Here is a 25,705-nt window from a genome sequence, read left to right on the forward strand (position 1 = left end):
ACAACAGTTCCTGTCAAATGAGATCACAGCAGCAAACAATAGGCCAGCTCAACTTTTCCACACAGTGGAGATGCTTTGCAAGCCAGCATGCCTGCAGACTGATGAGACCCTCTCCCAGGCAAGATGCAACGAGTTTGCAAACTTCTTTGCAGATAAAATATCCACCATCCAGGCTGGAATCTCCACAGTGCCAAACTACAAAGCCTGCCAATATAAGCTACCTGCCTTCATGGACCAGCTTTGACCCAGTGGATGTAAAGGACACTGCTGAAATTGCTCGGATTTTGCGTCCCACCACCTGTGATCTGGACCCAGCCTCAACCAAGCTTCTGATAGGTTGTATGGATATAATTGGTCCTTTCTTTACAAAAATTGTTCAATGCTCTTTGCTGACAGGTATTTTTCCTGGACCCCTAAAGGAAGCAATTGTTAGACCGCTTCTTAAAAAACCTAATTTAGATCCCAATTGCATGACCAACTACAGACCGGTATCAAACCTTCCTTTCCTAGGAAAGGTTATTGAGAAAGTCGTTGCAAATCAACTGGAAACCCGCCTGACAACCCATGATATTTATGATCCATTTCAATCAGGATTCAGGAGAAGACATAGCACTGAAACAGCCCTGGTGTGTGTGTTAAATGATCTTCTGATAGCAAAAGACAGAGGTGACTGTTCAATATTAATCCTTCTGGATCTCTCGGCAGCATTTGATACCGTGACCATGGGCTTCAGATTGAGCGACTGATACATTTCTGTGGTCTGGATGGCACAGTCCTAAGCTGGTTCAAATCATTTCTCACAGGCAGGTCACAGAGAGTATCATCTGGATTATACTCATCACCACCAGTGCCATTGCCATGTGGTGTCCCACAAGGTTCTATACTATCCCCCATGCTTTTTGCAGTATACATGCTCCCATTGGGCGAAATAATCAGGCGCCATGGCCTGGTCTACCACTGCTATGCAGATGATACACAACTGTACTTGTCCTTTGCTCTGGGCACTGATAACCCAATAGCAACCCTAAATGGCTGTCTAGCTGAAGTACAGGAGTGGATGAGCGACAGTTGGCTGCGACTGAACCCAGATAAAACAGAGGTCCTTATGATACGACCGCAACATCAAAGGACAAGACTGCAGCATAGCCAACCAACTGGACTTACACTCGGGGATTCAGAATTACAGACCAGTGATCGTGTGCGGAATCTTGACGTTGTCCTGGATGGTGGCTTGACACTTAAACATCAGATATCAGCCACAATCAAATCCTCATTCTTTCACCTGAGGAACATAGCCAGAATCAAGCACTTAATTCCATCAGATGATATGCCAAAAGTCATACATGCATTTGTATCATCTCGTTTAGACTACTGCATCTTTACCTTGGTCTACCAGCAAAAGAATTGCAGCGCTTACAGCTGGTGCAAAACACAGCTGCCAGGCTATTAACCAACCAGCCCCGTTTTAGCCACACCCATCCTCTACTCCCTTCACTGGCTGCCTGTACGATGGCGAATCATCTTCAAGATTGGCTTACTGAGTTTCAAAGCATTACATGACCAAGGCCCAAGGTACCTGAAACAGCTTCTGACCCCATACTGCCCCACTCGATTACTGCGATCTGTAGATGAAGGACTTTTAGCAGTACCTAGAATCTACCATAATTCATCTGGGGGTCGAGCTTTTAGTCATGCGGCTCCGACTCTATGGAACTCACTTCCCCGCACAGTGCGAGAGGCCCCAACTATAGAATCCTTCAAAAGTAGACTCAAGACTTTTCTGTTTACTCAAGCATTTCCATAATGTCCCTTTTAGTATCTTCATGTTTCTGTATTTTATGAAAATGTACTTCATTATTTTGTGTACTATATTATGCTATGTATCTGTTAAGCGCCTTGAGTCCTATTGGAGAAAGAGCGCTATATAAATAAAATTATTATTATTATTATTATTATTATTATTAAGATCTATACATAGATCCTACACACCAATGAGAGGGAGGCCACATAAACTAATGTGTGATTGATCTTGGAAGTCTAAGTGAATCGTAACACATTACGAAACACAGGAACAATGTGTCACATTTTTTAAGATTGCAACACATGTTCCAGTCATAGAGTCCGGGCTCTGTGCCAGAAACATTTTCTAAACATTGAAGTGCTAGAAACATTCTTCTAAACATTGAAGTAATTATTTGAACACAATTGTGTCTATATGGAATATAAATATAAAATAATTATAAAACAATACTGATAAATATCAAGACAATGATTTCATAGAACAGACACCAAACAGACGCTCAGTTTTTTTTAACAAATTCATGTTTATTCGATCTTTTTCTTCTGTAATTCACAGTGTTGTCATACTTTCACAGATCTGTTATTTGTGGTTTTAATATTTAGCATACTAGCTAATCAGTAGAACACATTACAATACATTGTTATATTCAATTTTAACGGAAACAATTAAAAGTTATATTTAAAATTTTTGTGCACCAAAGACAGATCCTTTTCTTTCCTTTTTTCCCTCACTTTGTATTACAACATGATCTGTGGTAGCACTCCCTTGGAAACATGAGCAATTGATGAGATACATAAATTAGGGACTTTTCTAAATTTTCTCTTCCTGTGCAACTGACTTCCCCTTTCCCCTCCCCCCCCCCTCTTTCCCTTTTTTTGTGATAATACACCATTTAGCAATCTATCTCGTTTGCATTGTGCAAGCCAGCAAAATTGCTGTGTCCTAAGCATTTATATTAGTTCTACAAAAAACACGGGTAAATGCACGGGGGCGCGCATTTACCCGTGTTTTTGGCAAGTGGAAAAGGGTAAACCCGGATCAAGTGACCCGTGAATCCTACCCGGCTATTTACCTGGGTAGGACACGGGAATGATCCGGGTAGGGTGTAGTGTAAACGGGAGCCGTGTCGATGCGACACGGCTCCCGTTTACACTGTATGGATGGGCGGCGCTGGGAGATCATGTGATCTCCCTGCGCCGCCCCTGCCGTGTAGCTAGAAGCGTCACCAACCCGGCATATGCCGGGTTGTGACTGCTAATGGGAAAGGGACCGAGCACGGGTCGCAGCAGGGGGCAGCTCCCGTGTCAGGCTCCCGGCTGCGACCCGTGCTCGTAGGTGTAAAAGGGGTACTAGACAGAGCTAAGTTTAGATGGATTTTAGACCTGACAATTATAATTACTTATCGCTGCTTTTCGTGGCAATAAGAAAATATGTACCTCTGGAAATATGAAAAAAACCTTGGGCCTAATTCAGACCTGATAGTAGCAGCAAATTTGTTAGCAGATGGGCAAAACCATGGGGGTCATTCCGAGTTGATCGTCGCTGTGCTAAATTTAGCACAGCTACGATCATTCACACTGACATGCGAGGGGACGCCCAGCACAGGGCTAATCCGCCCCGCATGTCAGTCCGGCTGCCCCCCGCAGAAGTGCAAAGGCATCGCACAGCGGCGATGCCTTTGCACTTGAAGTGTAGCTCCCGACCAGCGCAGCTTTAGCGTGCTGGCTGGGAGCTACTCATCGCTCCCCGGCCCGCAGTGGCTGTGTCATGTGTGACGTCACGCAGCTGCTGCAGCCCGCCCCCGTTCGGTCCGGCAACGCCTGCGTTGGCCGGACCGCTCCCACAAAATGGGGGCCAAATGCCGCCGTTCCGTCCCCTCCCGCCCAGCGACCGCCTCTGCCTGTCAATCAGGCAGAGGCGATCACAGCCCGGCTAAGGCCTTCGGCTGTCTGGCATGCGCCGGCGCACTACAGCGCCGGCGCATGTGCAGTAGGGACCCGTTTGCTCGGCTGCGATAAAAAGTGAGCGAACGGGTCAGAATGACCCCCCTATGTGCACTGCAGGGGGGGGGGGGGCAGATATAACATGTGCAGAGAGAGATAGATTTGGGTGGGGTGTGTTAAAACTGAAATCTAAATTGCAGAGTAAAAATAATGCAGCCAGTATTTACCCTGCACAGAAACAAAATAACCCACCCAAATCTAACTCTCTCTGCACGTTATATCTGCCCCCCCCCCCCCCCCCCCTGCAGTGCACATGGATTTGCCCATCTGCTAACAAATTTGCTGCTACAATCAGGTCTGAATTAGGCCTCTTGTAATGTGTAAAAGGAAGGTGATCGCTTAACTTTCTTGTTTGGGGGGCGCCCGCTCTACTGTGCATGTGCAGTTATAAGTCCACACGTGTGCAGCAGCCATTGCCGGGAGAAAGCCTATGGATACCAGTAAATTGTGCCATCAGTAGCCCATAACCTGCATGGCATCAGCAACCGGGCCAAGCTCTGCTTCACATTCTTAGTAAGGGGGGAGATGTATCAAGCAGTGAAAAGAGTAAAAACTTATAGGAGCTGCTATTGTGATTAGAAATGGGGGAACCACAGCAGATATATCTGTGGTGCCCCCTAAATATATCCTGGGAAATCTTACATTTTATAGGTGCTCCCTGAAAACTGACATTTTAGTGGCATTTTCCGTAAAATTAGTGTCATAAATATGCCCCTGGGACTTCTAGACAAACAATCTGTTGCAGCTTAGGCATACCTCCCAAAATATGTCCCCTCTGATGCGGAATTCCCTCCCGAAAAGGTGGTGGGGCTTATGGAAAAGGGGGCATGGCTCACAATAGTAGTCCTCCTTTTCCATAGGCCCCACCACCTTTTCGGGAGGGAATCCCCCGTTTTCTGTCACTGTGGGGGCATGCCCAACGCTCTATGAGCTGCTGGCATGCCCACAGTACTTTTGTCTCCCATGAATAGATGCTGTGCGCATGTGGGGGGATGTGACATTAGCATACCTCCAAACAGGAGGGACAGAATGCTCTGCTCCTGGACTACCCTCTTAATGTATGATTGCCATCACCTGTGCTGAAACACCTTTCTAATACATTAGCATGTTCAACACAGGTGCCAGTAATCATAAATTAACTGAAAAGTCCAGAAGCAGAGCATGGTGTCCCTCCTGGAGAGGGTCATGTTGGGAGGTATGATGTTAGGACGGGGGAGTGTGCACTCAAGAGGAAGTCTCTGCCCATAGGTGCTGGCTGCTGTAGGAGGGGCCCTGCCTCCTGCAGATCACATTCACCCTCTCCCCTCCATATTCACTTCCACCACCCCATCATCTTCCAGACTGGGAGAGGGAGGACCGCAACACAAGCCCTGCTTATTCCAGCTTTAGGGAGCATAAAGCAGAACTTGGAGCAATAGAGGAGGTCAGAACAGAGGTGAAACTAGGGATCTAGGCACCTAGGCTAAAATGAAAAACAGCGCCCCCTAAACCCTTAAAAGATAAACTCTTAAAACTTTTTATTAATCAATGCAGGCGTTATTTTTTTTTTTTTTTATAATTAATTAAGGTTAGACGTTTTTATTAATTAAAGTAGGCCTGGGGCTTTTTCTTGTACTAAATAAAACAGCTAGTCCAGGCAGGCCCATGGAAAGTGGACACTGCAGAGAAGAGTGTTTTAAGAATGCAGGCAGGCCCACCATCCACCTCATGGTGTTTGACACATGGCTGAGTAATACCGCTTTCAGATCGCTATACTGGGTCGCACCTGGGACTTGTGCACAGGCCGGGCCTTCTTAGCAGCAGTGTAGGCCCCTGGGCAAAGCACCATCCTGCCCATCCTCCAGCAGTAGGGGTGGGAGGGGGGTGCTATCAGCGGCAGGTTTGTTGTCCCGTGGGTTGTAGGTGGTGTTCTATCTTCTGCTCAGTGTGTAGGACCTGGAGCAGTAATTTCTGCTGATTACTGCACAGATGGTGCGAGATGGGGCGGGAGGGAGAACACTAAACTGTGGAAGAGATCATTGGGCGGAATGAAGTAGCCCCGGTACATGACTACCAGGGTGGTGGTGGGTGTTTAATACGCAGGGAAGGGATGGATAGTGGCGTGGACTGAATATCCATCACTTTCCGGTGGGAGGGCAGCTTGCTTGACTACAGATATCTCCAGTTCCTGGAAATAGATTTCTTAGCATTCCATGAAATAAAAAACGAGTGAGTTCCACCTTTCAGGAGGTACTGGGGACTTGGGGATCTCATTTCAGGAGCCAAAGCAATCCACCAACGAAACTATAAAACTACATACCAAGTGTGTGGAGCTGGAGCAGGGACGACTGTTGGAAGGTTGACTCTCTGGTTCTGGGCATAGTAGAGACAAGCTGCCAGTGTCTACCAAAAGGGGAGAGTCCCAGCTTTTGAAATAAGTCTAAGTCAGACAGAACCAGAGATATCCGGCTGGGAAGAGCAATTAACAGGCTCGGATGGGGACCACTGCTTTGAAATCATATATATATCATGTATGCTGTGTGTGTATGTATGTATGTATGTATGTATGTATGTATGCTGTTTGCATGCATGTATGCTGTGTATGTATGTATGCTGTTTGCATGTATGTATGCTGTGTGTGTTTATGCTCTTTGCATGTATGTATGCCGTGTATGCATGTATGCTGTGTGCATGTATGCTATGTATGTATGCATGTATGTATGCTGTTTGCATGTATGTATGCTTTGTCTGCATGCATTGATAATGTCGATATTATCTTAGACCGAAAAGCTATACCTCTAGATACACTATTACCGTGGAGCCGCTATGGCCGCTAGACTGGATACACGTGCTACGCACTTTGTACGCTATTTGCGTACAGAGTCCCGCACGTGGTACGTACTTGGCGTACACACGTCGCGCTGAGTGTACAGAGTACACACAGCGTGCGCACACACAATTGATAACCTTTAAACCTTGTTAATGATACAATGCAATGATATGATTATACTTTAAACCCTTAGCAGCAAAGTACTGCAACGATGTTATACCTTAAACCTTAAGTAGCGCTGACGGTATAAAGTACCCGCAGTGCGTACACCTTATCAATGCCTATACACCTTATACAGATAAATACACTCTAAGACCCTTGTAGGAAAGTGAAGACACAATGCTGATTTGTAGTTGAAACCACAGGGTTCTAAGGCCACCGTGGATTAATTCCAAAAGGTAAACAGTACAAATCATACACTACAGGCTAACAAGATAAATCTAAACAGAATAATGGCTACAGAGAATGTACATACGTGAGAATGTTCGCAAGCGCAACCCGGCCGGTCATCCGCTAGTCAGATAGAAAGCATTCAGAGTCTTCTGACCGGCCAGGCAACAATGGTCTTTTTATACACAACATGCATACACAATACAATGGTCACTGTAATCTCATTGTCCATTGGACACAGGGATGTGTATTTACATTACAGAAGAGGTCATAGGTGGATTTGAATAGATGGGCGATGTCTTTCCCCAACTGCTCTTGTGGGTGGTATCCTCTGGATTCCCGCCGCATACATAATATACAGTAAATACAGTTAATATCTATATTCTGCTTTTGCACATAACTATACGCAGGAACATGCGATCTTTCTCTAACCAACACCGGAATGTTACCCTCAAAATACCCTACAGCTGGATACTAGACATCACCTTCCAACCTTTATCTGACCCTTCCTATCATGCAAAGGCGAATCTCTTAGTCCAGGAACTGTTTAAACTATTAATACTCGCTGACGTGGTCTAGGGGAGCTATATCTAAAATGTACACTATTTGGGTTAAATATGTAATGTTCTAATAACCCTCTATGCATTCACAAACTCTACCATAAATGTGCACACCACGCGCTAAGGCGCATGGCCGTGGAAAGCTCCTTTACGCAAATTGCGGATATGTGCACGCACGGCAGACTGAGTGCATGCGCAGCGGGCATGTACATGGGGTTAGTACGTTAGGCATGCATTACAATATTTTTCGACTTTGACAGTCCACCCTTTGGCAGTCAACAATAACTGCCACTATCTATACATTAAACAGAAAAATATACCATACAATATCTACTGATGATTGGATGGTTGGAGGAGAGGTGTAGGTGGGAAATGGATGACCTAGTGGGATAGTAAAAGCATGTATGTATGAAATCCGTCTGAGGGGCATGTATCATCATGCCGTACATGTTCTAGATAAGCTTCGAGGTATTGCGAAGTATACATTAAATCCTTCTTATCCCGTATTAAGGGTCTGTAAGAGGGCCAACAAACACTACCGAGCTCTTTTCGGCTTCTTGTTCCAACAAATGGGGTGCACATTTAGTTGATGATACATGGAGGGGGGGAACATATGTGAATGCTAATATATGGGTATTACCTATCGACTATGTGTGACACTACCTGAAGGTTGTAGAGATGAAGATAAGACACGTATCACAAATACATTCACATAACATTTGTGCAATCATTCTTGGGTGTTGGTTAAAGTCTTGTCCGGATGGGTGTATCTTTGCTGAAAGTGTTAATCAAAGTCTTTTCCGAATGGATGTATTTTTGCTTGAGGGAAAACAAAGGAGAAACGGGTGAAAGAAACGGACCGTGGAATCACGTCTTCTCACAACATTGCCTCGATTGATGGGTCATAAATTAAATCAGTTTGTGTAACAATGCCCCCGCTCCTCAAACTCATCACTTTGGTACCGCGCTTGAACCGCATTAAAACACATCTAAATATCAAACCAATCATTATGACAACTCCCAGGATGCAAAGGAGAAACTTTCCTACACTCACGATAACATTCTGAGCCCAATTTCGTGGGTTCAACCATGAGACCCAGCCGGTCAGATCATTACTCACAGCAGTAAGGGTAAGGTTGTGTCTCCTTCGGAACTCCCACTTCAATTGTAAGATATAGTCCATCTTTTGATCTATGACCTCGGTTGGGTCATCAGTGCTGTTTGTGATGTACGTGCAACACTTCACACCATACTGAGTTGCCAAGGTGACGCAGTACCCGCCTGTCACCGCTGTGATATAATTTAGAACCATCCTGTGCTGGATCAATTCCGTTTTGTAAGCTTGCAACTCCCTCCCTGTATACCTGAAGGTGTCATCATATATCTCGGTGATATTATCTATCAGGTTCGCTAGCGCATGAATATACCTATAATTTATAATTCCTCTGGCGGTACGGGTGATATCTAACGTGAGTAGGAATTGAATCCTGGTGGATTCGTGGAACAAATCAGAGGCTGCGTGCTCTGTCCTATCTATAAGGTGTCTCTTAACGATGTGTTCATAGTGAGTATGAGTGTAAGGAGCTTGAGCATTGCGGTGAACGTCTTTCATCTTATTATGGGTTATGGTCATAACTTCTGGCAACACTCTTCCAATGTAACACAATCCCTCTGAGTTTGCGGCAAGCCACTTATACGCCTTCCTCCCGCATATGAAATATGCATCATCGGGGAGAACATATGGGACAGAATATGACATTACCATATTGCAAACCTTCCAAGTGAAAAATCCTATCCCTAACTCTCTCATCTGTTCAGTACACGTATCAGGCTGTATGATATGCGCACAGTACCCTGGTGATACCTCTCCAACCCGCATGGTCCTACTTCCTAGAGTATACCTATACCGAAAATACCTTCCACCGTCGGTTATTTGGCGTATAAGTTCAGTGTCTACAGGTATTCTGTCGGCTCTGTGTGAAAATGCCATGGTTTGGTTATTCCATGTCACTTCCCAATTTCCCAGCTTTCGGGAATTGGAAATGTTGAAACATACTAAGGATCTATCCACATGATATTGGTGGAGCTTCAAACTAGGGGCCTAGAAATATTAAACTTCTTGTCCACCGGTCTCCCACCCCTTAATTCAAGTACCTCATCTATTGTTAAAGGATACGGTATTAGTCCTGACTTGCTCTGACCTTGAGGTACTTGTGAGCACACCCAGCATTCTGTTTGGTTTAAAACCTTACCCACTAATGAGTGATAATCACTCAATGGATGATGGTCCATGTTGATATTAAGGCTGGACTGACATCTCTGGATGCACCCGTCCTCAACTATGTTTTCACAGTTTCTACAAATACAATTTTCCTCAGCCAATAACCCTTCACAGTGCCTCCTAGTTTCTTGACTACTAGATCGTTTTCTGATACTCGCCTTTGCTCGGTGGATGTGTTGCTCTTGGAATTCTATCAATCCGTCCTTGCCACCAGAACCCATTCCAGATCCTTTCTCGACCTCTCTGGTACTCTCACCGAAACAGACTGCTCTGGTCAACAACAGGGTCAACAGGAAAACCCGGAATGCAGTCTCTTGGGGTAAGTCCATCTTGTTAAGGGGAGAAAAAAAGGAGCAAGGAAGGGGGGAAAGGAGGGTAATGGGAGATGGAGAAAATAATAAAAAAAGAAAAAGAAATCTGGTACGATAACCGCCTCTAGTCTTGTTGTTCTCCGTGCTCAGGTGCCGTCTCAACAGTGCTGCCTCTCAGTCTTCCCGGAACAGATACTCCAGTGATACGCTATTCTTTCCGAGTCAGCGATCTTTCTGTAGGGAACATAAATCCTGTATTACAATGTGTTTAACTGTTGTGTGAAATAAACCATCCGTAGAAAATGAAAAAAGAGAGAGAGAATAATAAAAAGAAAATTTGTCAGATTTGCGTTCACCATCAGGCTGTCACACCATCATGTCTATCGGTATCTCTGCACAGTCTCCCTTCACCAGTATTTCCACTCTCCACCCTCTGTGCATGGCCAGGCCCAATGATGCTGGTGAGATATACTGGGGTTGGGCAGACCTCTGAAAAGACCGAGTAGACATGTGACGTTTGAGCTGTAAATCTGTCGGTGAACGTCAGAGATGAAGAGGAAACTTTAAAGATAAATCACAGAGTTTACCTGGCCGCCCCTGCATCTACAAGGAATGATCTACCAGCTACATCAACTGTGACCACAGGTTTACTACCAAGGCTAGCAATCAACTTCACTGGCTGCAGACTACAGGTTCGGCCCAAAATTTTTCCTATGTGATCCCTGATCCCAATTACGTGTATCATAACTTTGCTCGTGTTCTTGTCTAGGGGGTCTGAATTTATGTGTGCTGTTACAGTTGCTGGCATAATGCCCTTCCCTTTTACACAGATAACAAACTCTTGGCTTCCTCCATGTGCCAGGGGCCTGGGGTTTTGGTCGAGTTGATGCTTCTTCCAGTGCTTGGATGCTCATCACCATCAACCGCTCTCCCTGTGCTTCCCTGATTCTTTGGATATTACGGTCATGCTCGATAGCGGACTCTCTTAATGCAGCCACCGAGATACCTCTCCAGTTAGGTAGAGAGGTTTGTACCCTGGTTCTTAGTGTGTCTTTTAACCCGTACATTAATACTGACACAGCTACCTCCCTGTGATTTATATTTTCCTTAATGTCCTCGATCCCAGTGTATCTAGACATTTCCTGCAGTGCTCGGTGGAAATATTCAGATGCCGTTTCACCTTCTTTTTGTCTTATTGAAAAGATTTTGTTCCATTTGACAACAGTAGGGAAATATACTCCTAATTGTAGATTGATTTGTCGTACATTCTCCTGAGTGTACTCCTCAGTGAGAGGTACTTCTGCGTCTAATTTACAATCAGTAATAAATTTTGCAGGGTCAATATTGGAAGGTAGACATACTCGTAGCACTGTTCGCCAATCTTTGTTTGTGGGTTCGTGGCATTAACTAATTCTTTAATAAACCTCTGGCATGCGACTAGATCTTTTCTGGGATCTGGAAATTCAGACATAATTGTCCTCAATTCTGCCCGGGACCAAGGACAATGCATAGCAATGTTCCTGACGGGAGTGATTCCCTGAGCGTCAGTCTTCCCATTGGGGACTGTGATCACCCTGACAGGATTTAGTTCAATTACATCATTCTGAGTTGCTTCTACAATGTGAGGTGCAATTGTCTCTGCATAATGTACTGTACCGTACTTACCTGTGGACACGACCTCACTTATCCCTCCGCTAGGGGGCTTTACTACTGCTCTTACCGGTTGGGCCGTGCCCACCTGGGTGTCCTGTATGGTGGCTGCTGGAGAAAGTGCCGATATCGTGCTGGGTTCATCTTCTTACTCATATTCCTGAGGGAAGTTTAAGATGGGATTGCACGGGTTAGCATTAATACATTTATTAAGTTCATTCTTATCATCATTACTACATTTATCAATTTTACTCTTAGCATATATCAGTATGTCATTGTCTGTAGCCACTTTCTCCCCTGTAATATACGGTGGTGGTGTTGCGGTTGCCATCAGTTTCCTGCTAGGGTTGGAACCGGCTGTGTAAGCTAGTTCCTCACCCTCTTGCTGCCATAAATTTAAGCAGTTTGTGTGTCTAATCCTTTGTTTTTGAGATTTTATCAGACAGATCCTAAGCCTTAGAGGGATCAGTACTAAATGCCGCCGGTCGGAATCCCGGTGGTCGAAATACCGACGCCGGAATCCCGACCACACAATCCCGACAGGGGTGGTGAGCGGAACGCAGCCCCTTGCGGGCTCGCTTCGCTCGCCACGCTGCGGGCACGGTGCCTCGCTACGCTCGGCACACTATTATATTCTCCCTCTATGGGTGTCGTGGACACCCACGGAGGGAGAATGTGTCGGGATTGTGGCGGTCGGGATTCCGGCGTCGGTATTTCGACTGCCGGGATTCCGTCCGGCGGCATCTTGACCGCATCCCGCCTTAGATTATGCAATACCTCTGAGTCCAAACTACCTATCCCAGGAAATGATGCTTTATCCCCCACAGTCATTCGTGTCCACTCATCACAAAAGGTCTCAGTGTGGGGACCATACTTCCCCCACATTACTAACCGAGCTGACCCCCTGGGTCTGAAATCTGCAGTCTGAACCCTGACTGAGGAACGTCCCTGTGTTGTGCACTTGGCTTCCATTGTGGACCTTTTTAACATGGGAAAACTTCCTAAAATGCACCAAACACAGTAGTCTACCGGTGGAAGTCCTCAAAGTTCTTCCACTAACTTCTTCTGCTCCGAGTATCACGGATCCGCCTTTTTTAGCAGACACGTGTAGCCGTTGCAGGCCCTACTTCGGCCTATATCCCCTGGGCCTTTAGGTACCCAGTGAATATCTGCCTCTGGAGGGACCAACGAAAACTCCCTAAACCTTTACTTTACACATATCACGCTTGCATGTGCCTCACATAACGCTTATGATGACGAGATTTACGCACAAATATGCAAAACTTCGTATCACATTGCGCAGTGTATTGCCCACACAACCGTGCGGTCCAATCGTACCGCTCATAGACACTTGCTAGCTATAAGTGGTAGGATCACTGGAGTCTCCACCCTGTGCTCCAAAACAGCTGGAGCGTAATACCACGAAAACTTTATCACACTCCGTTGCACGTATTCACCTAGACCGTGCTCACCATGTTTTCCCCTAGACCGTGCTTCACCAAGTTTCACCAAGCTTCACCAAGATCACCAAGTGGGGTTCAATACATTCACACCTTATTCAGCCCACACTAACATTCTATAGTTTTCTGACCAGAAAATATCCTTTCCTGTTAACTGATAGCTTTCCCCAAAGGTACTACAGTAAAAAAGGATTTTAAACTAAATATTGGAAACTGAACAAATTTGTGCTATTATCGCGTGGCTACCGTCTCGTGCCTAAACTAAAACAATGCTATTGTGTAATTTGTACTTAGCGGTCGTACCCTTTACGCATGTTGCGTAAACACGCCACGTGCGTAGGCCTTGTCAAAGTCGAAAAATATCATGCTTCACATTGCCATATATTTAACCCCATGCACATGCCCGCTGCTCGTGCATATAGTCTGCTGTACGTGCACATGTCCGCAAATTGCGTACGCTCGCTCCAGCGAGTACACGCGGTATATGCGTATTTACGGTAGAGTTTATGAGTTTGTAGCGGGCGACTCGTTTATAGTATATTTAACCCACATAGCGGGTTTTGTAGATAATATTCCCTTTAATAATATCTGTAAGTATGATTAGTGTAACTGGTTCAGGTTCAAAGGAATTCCTCTTTGCATGATACGAAGGGTCAGACAGGGTCTGAGCGGTGGTGTTTAGAACCTAACCGAAGAGTATTTTATTAGAAACATTCCGGTGTTGGTTAGGAAGAAATCGGTCGCTCCAGCGTATAGTTATGTTTAAAAGAAGTTTATGGACATTTACAGTATTTGCAGTTTAATTACACATGCAGGGGGAATCCAGAGGATACCTCCCACCTGAGCAGTTTGAAATAGTCACAGCCCACCTGTTCAAACAAACCTATGACCTTTGGTTATAATGCGAAGACAGATTCCTGTGTCCAATGAACAATAAGATTGTAGGGCCCTTTGTAGTGTACTGTACTTTGTGTATATAAGAACAGCCAGCCTGGGCCAGCTCAGTCTTCTCTCCACAAAGGTTTTCATCATTGACTAACTAGAGAGCTGGTTTCCAGGACTGCGCTAGCGATCATTCCCCACGTGTGTAAGTTCTCTGTGACCAACTTATTCTCTGTCTGTAATTGCCATACTCTCTCTCTCTCTCACTGTTATTGTTTAGGATTAAGATGCTATTGTACATTTATGTCCAGTTATTCTGTTTAGGTGTTTTATGTTAGTGCTGTAGTGTATAAGCTGTTAACTGTTTTCCCCTTAGTAAAGGTGTTGGAACCTCAGCAAGGTGTCTGTGTTTCTCTAGCTAGTACAAAGGGTTTCTGAGTATCTCAATCACTCAAACAGCTTGCTTAAATATCCAGGTTAACCAGTGGTATATCATTACAGTATCTCAATACTAAGACTTACAGTATAATCATACTCTGTGTTTAAGGTTTAAAAGGTTATTATCTGTGTGTACACTCGCTGTGTGTATTCCGTACACTCAGCGCAGCGTGTGTACGTAACTTGCATACCACGTGCGAGGTCTTTGTACGCCAATAGCGTACGGAGTGCGTAGCACGTGCACGTGGTTTAGCGGCCATTACGGCTTGCAGGTATTAGTAAATAGCTTGTGTTAAAAGGTAGAAAATTGACTATCAATTGGGGGCAAGTCCGGTCCACCTCATATCCGCAGTCAGGCGAAAACGCGCAGACTTTATCGATCACCAAAGGGCGGAAAGGTGGTATCTTGTAGTGCTGATCGGATGTGCGTCTGCGTCTGATTTTCTTGGTTTGTAGGGATGCTGGTGAAATCCGAAGAATGTAAGAACATTAAGCTATTGTCTTTTTAAATCTGGTTTTAATTTCTATTTGGTGCCAACTGCACACGCAGATTGGATTGCTTGTCTGTTTAAATAGGTTTAAAAGTATTTTTAATCGCTCTGCATAGCTTGATAGTTTTATTTTTAATCCAGGCTTAAAAAAAAATAACTTCAGGGGCTTGAATGATGATTTTCCTTGTGACAAAAGAAGCCACATGGTCTGTCCTCCATTTTGTGTAACCCTCATGGATGTGGAAGGGGGAGGAGCAGCGTCCATTTTGGGAAGGTCAAATATTTTTTTTCTGAATGGCTGATTTTCAGTTGACTCAGGAATAATCAGCCATCCATTGTCAAAAAGAAATCACCATTTATGAGTTTCCAATGCATTTATTTAATCCATATCATAATTAATTATAAATAGTTTAGATAGAGTTTAATGTAAGTTAATAGTAAAATGAATATTTGATTTAGGAAATACACAAATAAAACAAAGTTGTTGGTTTTCTTTTTTTTTTTTTTCTCTGTCTCCCTTCAAGAGGCTGTTTAACTCTGCTACTTGTGAGATGGGCCATTGAGATGCAAATTAACCTGTGTAACTGGTGATACTTCTCAACTGTTTTTTTTCTTTTCTCCCAGCAGTGAAAGAAATCGCCTTCACAGATAGTTAAAAGCACATTCATATGCAAATTAGAAGCACTGAATAAGGTCTCATAGATGTAATAGTTATTAGTACATAGACGTAAATACTATATAATAGTGTGTTTATATCAATGTATGTTCTACAAGATAGCTATACAATGTGAATCATACTATTGAAAGATTATTAGATTAATTTAGAATTGTATTATATCTGTGTATTTTCACATATCTCACCTTCCTGTTTGCCATTTATCATTGATAACGTGCAGAGAAAGATTTGTTGCTATTGGTAGTTAAAAATGAAATTAAATACTTAAAGGGAGTAATTGTAAGGCACACACATAGCCTGGCCTAATTAAAGGTTGATACAGTGGAATACTGTGTGATGTGCAGTAAGCGATTATAGTTAAATATCGTTTACATTTATAGAAGTGTGTTACTTGTGTTACTGTGGACGTGTCTGGCCTGTGTACACGTGTCCCTAACAAAGGGCGGGACAAGCGTACGCGACGCAAGGGCTTACACACGTAGCGTATATTACGCAACGGAGCGTATGGGTACGCCCACGTAATACAAATCACACGATAGTATTGTTTTAGTAGGCGATACGGAAGCAACGCGATAATAGCGCAAGTTAATCTCAGTGTCCAAAAAAAAAATCCTTCTCTAGTTGCAACTCCTCTGGGACTAGACTGCGATACTGAATGAAAGGGATTTCTGTACAGAAACGAAAGTAAAGAGTATATGAGGTGAAAGAGTGTGTGCATATATATATAAGTTTCTCATTTTGGTTGGAACCTAGAAATCGAGTTCTCGTAGAGGTACATCCGTGAAAGTGACAGCGCGGTGGCTTGGGAGGCATCCCTTGTTAAGTATTGAAATAAGAGCATTAGAGTATAGCAGACCAGGAGGTCACGGACCAGGAGGTCCAGGGACAGACCAGGAGGTCTAGGTACAGCGGACTAGGAAGTCCGCTATAGATAGAGTCAAGAAGCACAACCCCAGGAGGGTTGGTGCAATACCCATATAGGCCATCAAGCTCTGGCTGAAGGAATTCGCAGCCGTAATTTTCGATTCCATTGGTCGTTCCGCACATAAGATTAGTTGCTTATGTGCAGTACGATTGTACCGCATGTAATTGTGTGCATTAGTTTGTAACTTGACCCAGTACCGTTTGCGTATGAGAGGGGTCATAAACGCTATTTGTACATTCTAACGTGATTTGTGTAATTTTTTTTATTTTAAGGGAGGTTTGCTGGTCACTCAGGAACTCTCCAGCAACTGATATTTACTGGGAAGGATAAGTGCTCTTCGGATCACACCCACACGTTCCAGTAAATAGAGGTTCATGTTGCAGGGGCCCTAGGTTGAGTACGCCAGCGCTAAGGCAGTGTGTGGGCGTATTGGTCGACGTGGGCGAGTGTGTGAAGGTACTCGGTAAACTTTCACCGTCGGCCTACCCCGGACATCTTGGTTTTTGTAAGGGTTCGTTGAAGACCCTGATTTGAAGGTCAGAGGTAGTGAAAGCAACACCTGCAAAGATGGGGGCCAGTTGTTCCGGTAGGGGGCGATCAACCTTGGTTCAGGTTGATTTAGTAAGCCGGCCAATAGGGTCATCAAGGTATATCATGTGTGAGAAATACGGTTTACACACAGAGGTTTTGTGCGATGAATGGGAAAGAATGACTGTGCATGACGGGGAAAAGTTCCCACGGGTAGGCAGTTTTAGCCCCGAGGTGTTACAAAATCTAAGGAGAAGGATATGTCTCATTAAATCTGCAAAGAGACGGATCAGACATTATGATTATTTACAATTATGGCAACAGGAAGGTGAAATACAAAGAGGATTGGCTCAAGCGGCTGGATCTAACCCTATCAGGAAACTGATAGCCACCGCACCACCGCCACCATACATAACAGGGGAGAAAGTGGTTACAGAGAATGGCACACTGGTGTATGATAAACATGCACTTAGTAACTGTATAGATGTTAAGAATAATGTAACTAAGATTGTTGATGCTAATACTAACCTGTGCAAGCTTTACCCTGTTTTAAACTTTCCCCAGGATTGTGACCAAGAGGATGAGCCCACAACAATATCGGCACTCTCTCTAGCAGCCACCATAGCAGAAACAACAGTGGGCACGGCCCAACCCGTAAGAGTAGTATCAAAGGCCCCTAGTGGAGGGACAGGTGAGGTTGTATCAACTGGTAAGTACGGCACTGTACACTATGCAGAAACCATTACACCACATGTTGTAGAATCTACTCAGAATGATGTTATTGAACTTAATCCCGTTAGGGTAATTGCAGTACCAAATGGGAAAACTGACACTTCAGGAGTCACTCCTGTCAGAAACATCGCCATGCACTGCCCTTTTTCCCGAACGGAATTAAGATCAATGATGTCTGAATTCCCTGATCCTAGGAAAGATCTAGCTGCAAGCCAGAGATACATTAGAGAGCTAGGTAATTCTGCAGAGCCCACTAACAAAGATTGGCGGACATTGCTGAGGGCATGTTTACCCTCCAATGTCGACTCAGTTAAATTTATCGCTGACTGTAAATTAGACGAAGAGGTACCCCTTACAGATGCGTACAACCAAGATAATGTAAAAAGAATCAATCTGCAGTTAGGAGTATATTTCCCAGCTGTTGCTAAATGGAACAAAATTGTCTCCATCAAGCAAAAAGAGGGAGAAATAGCTGCTGATTATTTTCATCGGGCACTGCAGGAAATGGCTAAGTATACAGGGATAGAAGACATTAAGACAAATGTGAATCATAGAGAAGTAGCAGTATCTGTGTTAATGGATGGTTTAAAGGAAGTATTGAGGACGAGGGTACAGACCACCCAACCATGTTGGTGAGGTTTGTCGGTGGCTACTTTGAGAGAGGCCGCTATTGATCATGATCGGAACATCACCAGACACAGGGAGTCGCAGAGTGATAAGCTGATGGCCGTAAGTATACAGGTCCTTACCACAAGGCCAACTCAGCATAAGTCTCAGACCCCTGTGGTTAAGTCAAAAGTGGTAGTTTGTTATAATTGTCACAAAGAGGGACATTTTGCACGAGACTGTAGAGTGAAAAATATACAAAAATCATACCAAACCCCTAGACAACGACATGACGCTCGAAATTGGGATCAAGGACCGCAGAGACGGAGTTATGAGCCACACACAGGGGAAACAAAAAGGTATCCCCCAAGAAGAGACTGGCAAGTCTCTGATAGTTCCCATTTACCCCCTTCACAGGTAATAGCTGCCAGCGCGATGCAGGGAGGTCACCACACACCATAGGGGTGGGGCCACACCTGTAATCTGCAGCCAGTGGAATTAATTGCGAGCCTTGGAAGTGAACCCGAGGTCACAATTGATGTAGCTGGTAAATCTCTAAATTTCCTTGTAGATACGGGGGCGGCCAAGTCAGTGATAAATTCGACCGTGGGCATGAGAACCACTGGTAAAACAATTCCAGCCATGGGAGTAACTGGAGTAGTACAGCACTATCCTTTAAGCAAACCAGCAGAGATTACGATAGGGCCCTTGCATACCAAGCATTCCTTTTTGCTAGCTGCATCGGCTCCGACTAATCTCCTTGGGAGAGATTTACTGTGCAAAATGGGATGTGTCATATATTGTACTACTGAAGGTGTGTTCTTGGACATACCCGAAAACCACGCTCAGGAAGTGCAGGATATGCTAGACTCCCCAACAAGATTAATGTCACACACTGTTATTGTAAATAGGTGTCCGTCCAAGGTAGAAGAAATGACTTCCCAGATACCGGAATCTCTTTGGACCAAGGATGGACAAGACACTGGATTAATGGTAAACATAGCCCCAGTAGTTGTACAAGTAAAAGATGGTAGGATAGCTCCAAAAATCCCACAATACCCTCTGAAGCCAGAGGTGGAGTTAGGAGTTTACCCTGTAATAGAGCGCTTGCTACAACAGGGCATTCTGGTAAGGACGTCCAGCACTGCCAATAGTCCCATCTTCCCTGTTAAAAAGAGTGGGGGGAGGGGTTACAGACTAGTGCAGGATCTAAGGGGGATCAACAAAATAGTTGAGAGTCAATTCCCTGTAGTGCCAAATCCAGCTGTTATTCTTATGCAAATCCCTCCCACTGCCAAATTTTTCACTGTGATTGACCTCTGCTCCGCTTTCTTCTCGGTACCTCTGCACCCTGACAGTCAATACTTATTTGCATTCACATACAGAGGAGTTCAGTACACCTGGACTCGCTTACCACGAGGTTTCATTGACAGTCCAAGTATTTTCTCACAGGCCTTGCATGATTGTTTACAGTCTTTTCAACCTGAGAGTGGATCAATATTAATACAGTACGTGGATGACCTACTGCTGTGTTCAGATTCACTTGAATCGTCCCTGAGAGATACGAAACAACTCCTGCTTCATCTTTCAGACACCGGACACAAGGTTTCCAAAGATAAGTTACAATTATGCCAGACCAGGGTGAAGTATTTGGGACACTGTCTGACCCAAGGACTGAGACACCTCACCGCTGATAGAATTCAAGCAATTCATGACATGACTCTGCCACAAACCCAGCAACAGATTAGAACATTTTTAGGAATGTGTGGGTATTGCCGTAACTGGATCCCAGGTTTTTCCATACTGGCACTACCTTTGCAGGAGATGGTCTCATCAAACAAACCTGATTGGATTTCGCACACAGACGAGTCTGAGATGGCATTTGAGAGACTTAAACAGTGCCTAACGCAGGCACCAGCATTAGGTATGCCAGATTATGGAAAACCCTTTGAGCTGTACGGAACAGAGAGTGCTGGGTGCGCGGCAGGTGTCTTAACCCAGAAGCATGGTGATGCCAGCAGGCCGGCAGCCTACTATAGCGCTCAGCTAGACACGGTAGCGTGATCCCTCCCCACATGCTTGCGAAGTGTTGCAGCGATAGCATTGCTAGTAAGTAAAAGCGAAGATGTAGTGCTAGGACACAACCTCACAATTCATACACCACATGCAGTGTCAGCCTTACTGAATTCTGCCCAAACCAGACACGTCTCATCAGCGCGGTTTACAAGATGGGAATTGGCATTAATGGCCCCGGTAAACATCACCATAAAGAGATGCAGCGCACTAAATCCTGCAACATATCTCCCAGGTGTGCCTGGACAGCCACAAAGGGTGGAGGATGAGAGTGATGGTGAAGGAGGATTTAGTAAAGACAATGACACACATGATTGTATGGAATATTTGACCCAAAATTTCACGGCAAGGCCTGACATCAGTGACAACCCACTGGAAGATGTAGATTTTACTTTCTACACTGACGGTAGTTGTCACAGACAGACGGACTCGGGAGACTTGTGTACTGGATACGCAGTCGTAGATGACCAAGGTACCATAGAAGCGGAACCCTTAGGCCCACCACACTCAGCACAAGTTGCTGAGCTGGTTGCCCTAACCAGAGCATGCGAATTGGCTAAAGGCAAGTCAGCCAATATATACACAGATTCTAGGTACGCCTTCGGAGTAGTCCATGATTTCGGGGCCCTATGGCGCCTCAGAAATTTCATGACGGCAGCTGGCACACCCGTAGCGCATGCAGCCCACATCAAAAGACTTCTAGCAGCGATACAGGAACCTGACAGAGTGGCTGTTATCAAGTGTAAAGCTCACACGTATAGCCAAGACCCGGTATCACTTGGTAACAGCCGAGCAGACGAAGCTGCTAAATCAGCAGCCAGTACCCCCATACAGACAGACAGCACACAACTGATGGTATTTAATACTGTAAACACACAGAAATTATATGAAATGCAAAATTTGTGTTCACCACAAGAAAAGGCAGTTTGGAGGTCAAAAGGATATGGCCAGGAGTCCTCAGGACTCTGGACAGATGGACAGGGTAAGCCAGTGGCACCCAGAGCATACCTTCCAAGTCTAGCGGAAGCGGCACATGGGCTGACTCATCTAGGCAAAGAAGGAATGTGTAAATTGGTAAGAGCTTATTGGTGCGCCCCAGGATTTTCTTCCCATGCGGGTAAAAGAGCGATGACATGTCTCACCTGCTTGAGGAAGAATATCGGAAAGGCAATACCAACAGAGCCATCCCATATCCCTCCTACAGATGGCCCTTTCCAGGTAATACAAATTGATTTCATACAATTGCCACCTTGTAGAAATTTAAAGTATGTATTGGTCTGTATTGACGTGTTCTCAAATTGGGTTGAAGCATTTCCCGCGGCCACAAATACCGCTGTGTTTACTGCAAAGAAAATTGTGCAGGAATTTGTGTGTAGGTACGGTATCCCTAGAATCATTGAGAGTGATAGGGGTACCCATTTTACAGGTGAAGTTTTTCAAGTAATGTGTAAGTTGATGGGAATTAATAGTAAGCTGCACACTCCGTACCGCCCCCAGGCGAGTGCGAAAGTGGAAAGAGTAAACAGCACTATTAAAAACAAATTAAGCAAGGTAATGGCTGAAACAGGATTGTTGTGGCCCGAAGCTTTGCCAATCGTATTATACAGCATCAGAACCACCCCCAGGTCCCCTCTTAATCTGTCTCCTTTTGAAATTCTGTTTGGTCGACAACCCCATGTTATGATTAACCCCCAGGATGATTTGAAATGTAACAATGAAGTAACTGTAAAGTATTTGGTTAAGATGAGTAAGCAATTTGGGAATCAGAATGATAATCTAAAGTTGGTGATTCCTGATTTGCCAGACAGTAATTGTCATGACATTGAACCTGGGGATTATGTAATGATACGGAATTTTCGACGCTCAGGTTGCCTTATTGACAGATGGAAAGGACCATACCAAGTCTTATTGACCAGCACGACAGCATTGAAGGTTGCCGAGAGAGAGACTTGGGTCCATTCGTCTCATTGTAAAAAGGTTGCTGACCCAGAGAGGTCCCGTGATAAAGAACAGACGGTAGAGGTTGTATCACTAGAGTGTCTGTTCCGGGAAGGTTGAGACGACACCTGAGCGCTGAGAATAATAAGACCGGAGGCGTTTGTCGAGCCAGATTTCTTTTTCCCTTTTGTTATTTTCTCCAGTTCCCATCTCCCTCCTATTTTCCTTCCCCCTTCTTATTTTTCTCCTTTTCCTCCTCTAAGATGGACTTGCCCCAAGAGACTGTGATCCGGATTTTCCTGTTGACCCTATTGTTGACCAGAGCAGTCTGTTTCGGTGAGAGTACCATGGAGGTCGAGAAAGGATCTGGAATGGGTTCTGATGACCAGGATGGAGGCGTAGATTTCCAAGAGCAACACAATCACCGAGTAAAGGCGAGTATCAGAAAACGATCTGGTAGCATTGACAATAGAAGGAATTGTGAAGGATTGTTAGCTGAAGAAAACTGCATCTGTAGGCATTGTGACAATATAGTTGAGGATTGGTGCATCAAGAAATGTCAGTCCAGTTTTAATATCCACATGGACCGGCATCCATTGAGTGACTATCACTCCTTAGTGGGTAAAGTATTAAACCAGACAGACTGTTGGGTATGCTCTCAAGTACCTCAAGGTCATAGCAAATCAGGACTAGTACCATTCCCTTTAACTGTAGGAGAGGTACTTGAGTTAAGTGGTGGGAGGCCGGTGGACAAGAGGTTTAATATCTCTAGTCCTCCTAGTTTGACGCTCCACCAATATCATGTGGATAAGTCCTTAGTATGCTTTAACATTTCCAATCCCCGAAAGCCGGGAAATTGGGAAGTGTCATGGAGTAATCAAACCATGACCTTTTCACACAGAGCCGACAGAATGCCCATAGACACAGAACTTATACGCCAGATAGCCAACAGTGGAAGATATTTCCGGTATAGGTACACTCTAGGAAGTAGGACCATGCGAGTTGGAGAAGTATCACCAGGATACTGTGCACATATCGTACAACCAGATACGTGTACTAGACAGATGGGAGAATTAGGGTTAGGAGATTTCACATGGAAAGTTTGTAACATGGTTATGTCATACTCCGTCCCATATGTTCTCCCCGATGATGCATATTTCATATGCGGGAGGAAGGCGTATAAGTGGCTTGCCCCAAACTCAGAGGGATTGTGTTACATTGGAAAAGTACTGCCTGAAGTAATGACTGTATCCCATATCAAAATGAAAGACATTCACCGCGGTGCCCAAGCTCCTTATACTCACACTCATTACGAGCACGTCGTTAAACGGCACCTGATAGAGAGGACAGAGCATCCGGCCTCTGATCTGATCCATGAATCCACCCGGATTCAATTCCTACTCGCGTTAGATATCACTCGTACCGCCAGAGGAGTGATAAATTATAGATATATATCTGCGCTAGCAAACTTGTTAGACAATATCACCGAAATGTATGACGACACGTTCAGGTACACTAGGAGAGAGTTACAAGCCTACAAAACAGAGCTGGTTCAGCATAGGATGATTCTCAATTATCTCCCAGCAGTGACAGGCGGGTATTGTGTTACCCTAGCAACTCAATATGGAGTAAAGTGCTGCACGTATATTACAAACAGCACTGAGGACCCGGCCGAGGTCATAGACCAAAAGATGGATGACATTTTGCAATTAAAGTGGGAGTTCCGAAGGAGACATAATCTCACACTCGCTGCTGTAGGTAATGAGCTGACCAGTTGGGTGTCATGGTTGAACCCACAAAATTGGTTCTCTGGTTTAGGAGAATGGGCCCAAGGCATTATAATGGATGTAGGGAAATTTCTCTTGTGTATTCTGGGAGTCGTCATATTGGTTGGTCTGATATTTAGATGCGTTCGGACTTTAACGAAGTGTAAAGGTAGTACCAGAGTGATGAGTCTGAGGAGCGAGGACACTGTAATAACAACAACTAATTTGATTTATGACCCAATGATAGAGACAATGTTGTGATGAAAATGTGATTCCGCGGTCCGTTTCTTTCACCCGTTTCTCCTTTGTTTTCCTCCAAGGCACAAAGACATCCACTTGGAAGAAGAATTTGACAACCTCTTTTATACAGACCATTGATGAACTGTGTCACAGACACCCAATACTTTTAGTGACTTTAACTATCTACGGAAAACCCAAAACTTTAGAGACTGTAATTTTACGGACACTGGAACAGCTTTTGCTCGCCATTTACAGCAAAAGCACCGAGAGACATCAGACAACATGTACATCAAGACAAGACATCAGACAAGACCTCAATCGGCGACTGTTTATTTAAACTCACATAGTTTACGACTGCATTTATAACGATTGTTTCTTATCTTCATCTCTACAACCTCCAGGTAGTATCTCACATAGTCGACAGGTGATTCTCACATATTAGCATTCACATGCCCCCCCCCCCTTCATGTATCATCAACTAAATGTTCTCCCCCATTTGTTGCAACCAAAAGCCGGAAAGAGCTCGGTAGAGTTTGACAGCCCATCCACAGACCCTTAATACGGGATAAGAAGGATTCAAATGTATACTTAGCAATACCTCAAAGCTTGATTTAGAACACGTACGGCACGATGATACATGACCCCTCAAACATGGATCTCATACACACATGCTTTTACTGTCTCACTAGGTCATACTTTTCCCACCTTCTCCTCTCCTCCCTTTACCCAATCATAAAAAGGTATTTGCATGATGACATATATTTTTCTGTTTGAACTGTTTAGGAAGTGGCAGTTATTGATGACTGCCAAAGGGTGGACTGTCAAAGTCGAAAAATATCATGCTTCACATTGCCATATATTTAACCCCATGCACATGCCCGCTGCTCGTGCATATAGTCTGCTGTACGTGCACATGTCCGCAAATTGCGTACGCTCGCTCCAGCGAGTACAGGCGGTATATGCGTATTTACGGTAGAGTTTATGAGTTTGTAGCAGGCGACTCGTTTATAGTATATTTAACCCACATAGCGGGTTTTGTAGGTAATATTCCCTTTAATAATATCTGTAAGTATGATTAGTGTAACTGGTTCAGGGACAAAGGAATTCCTCTTTGCATGATACGAAGGGTCAGACAGGGTCTGAGC

This window comes from Pseudophryne corroboree, chromosome 4 (genome assembly GCF_028390025.1).
Source record: "Pseudophryne corroboree isolate aPseCor3 chromosome 4, aPseCor3.hap2, whole genome shotgun sequence".
NCBI lineage: Eukaryota > Metazoa > Chordata > Amphibia > Anura > Myobatrachidae > Pseudophryne > Pseudophryne corroboree.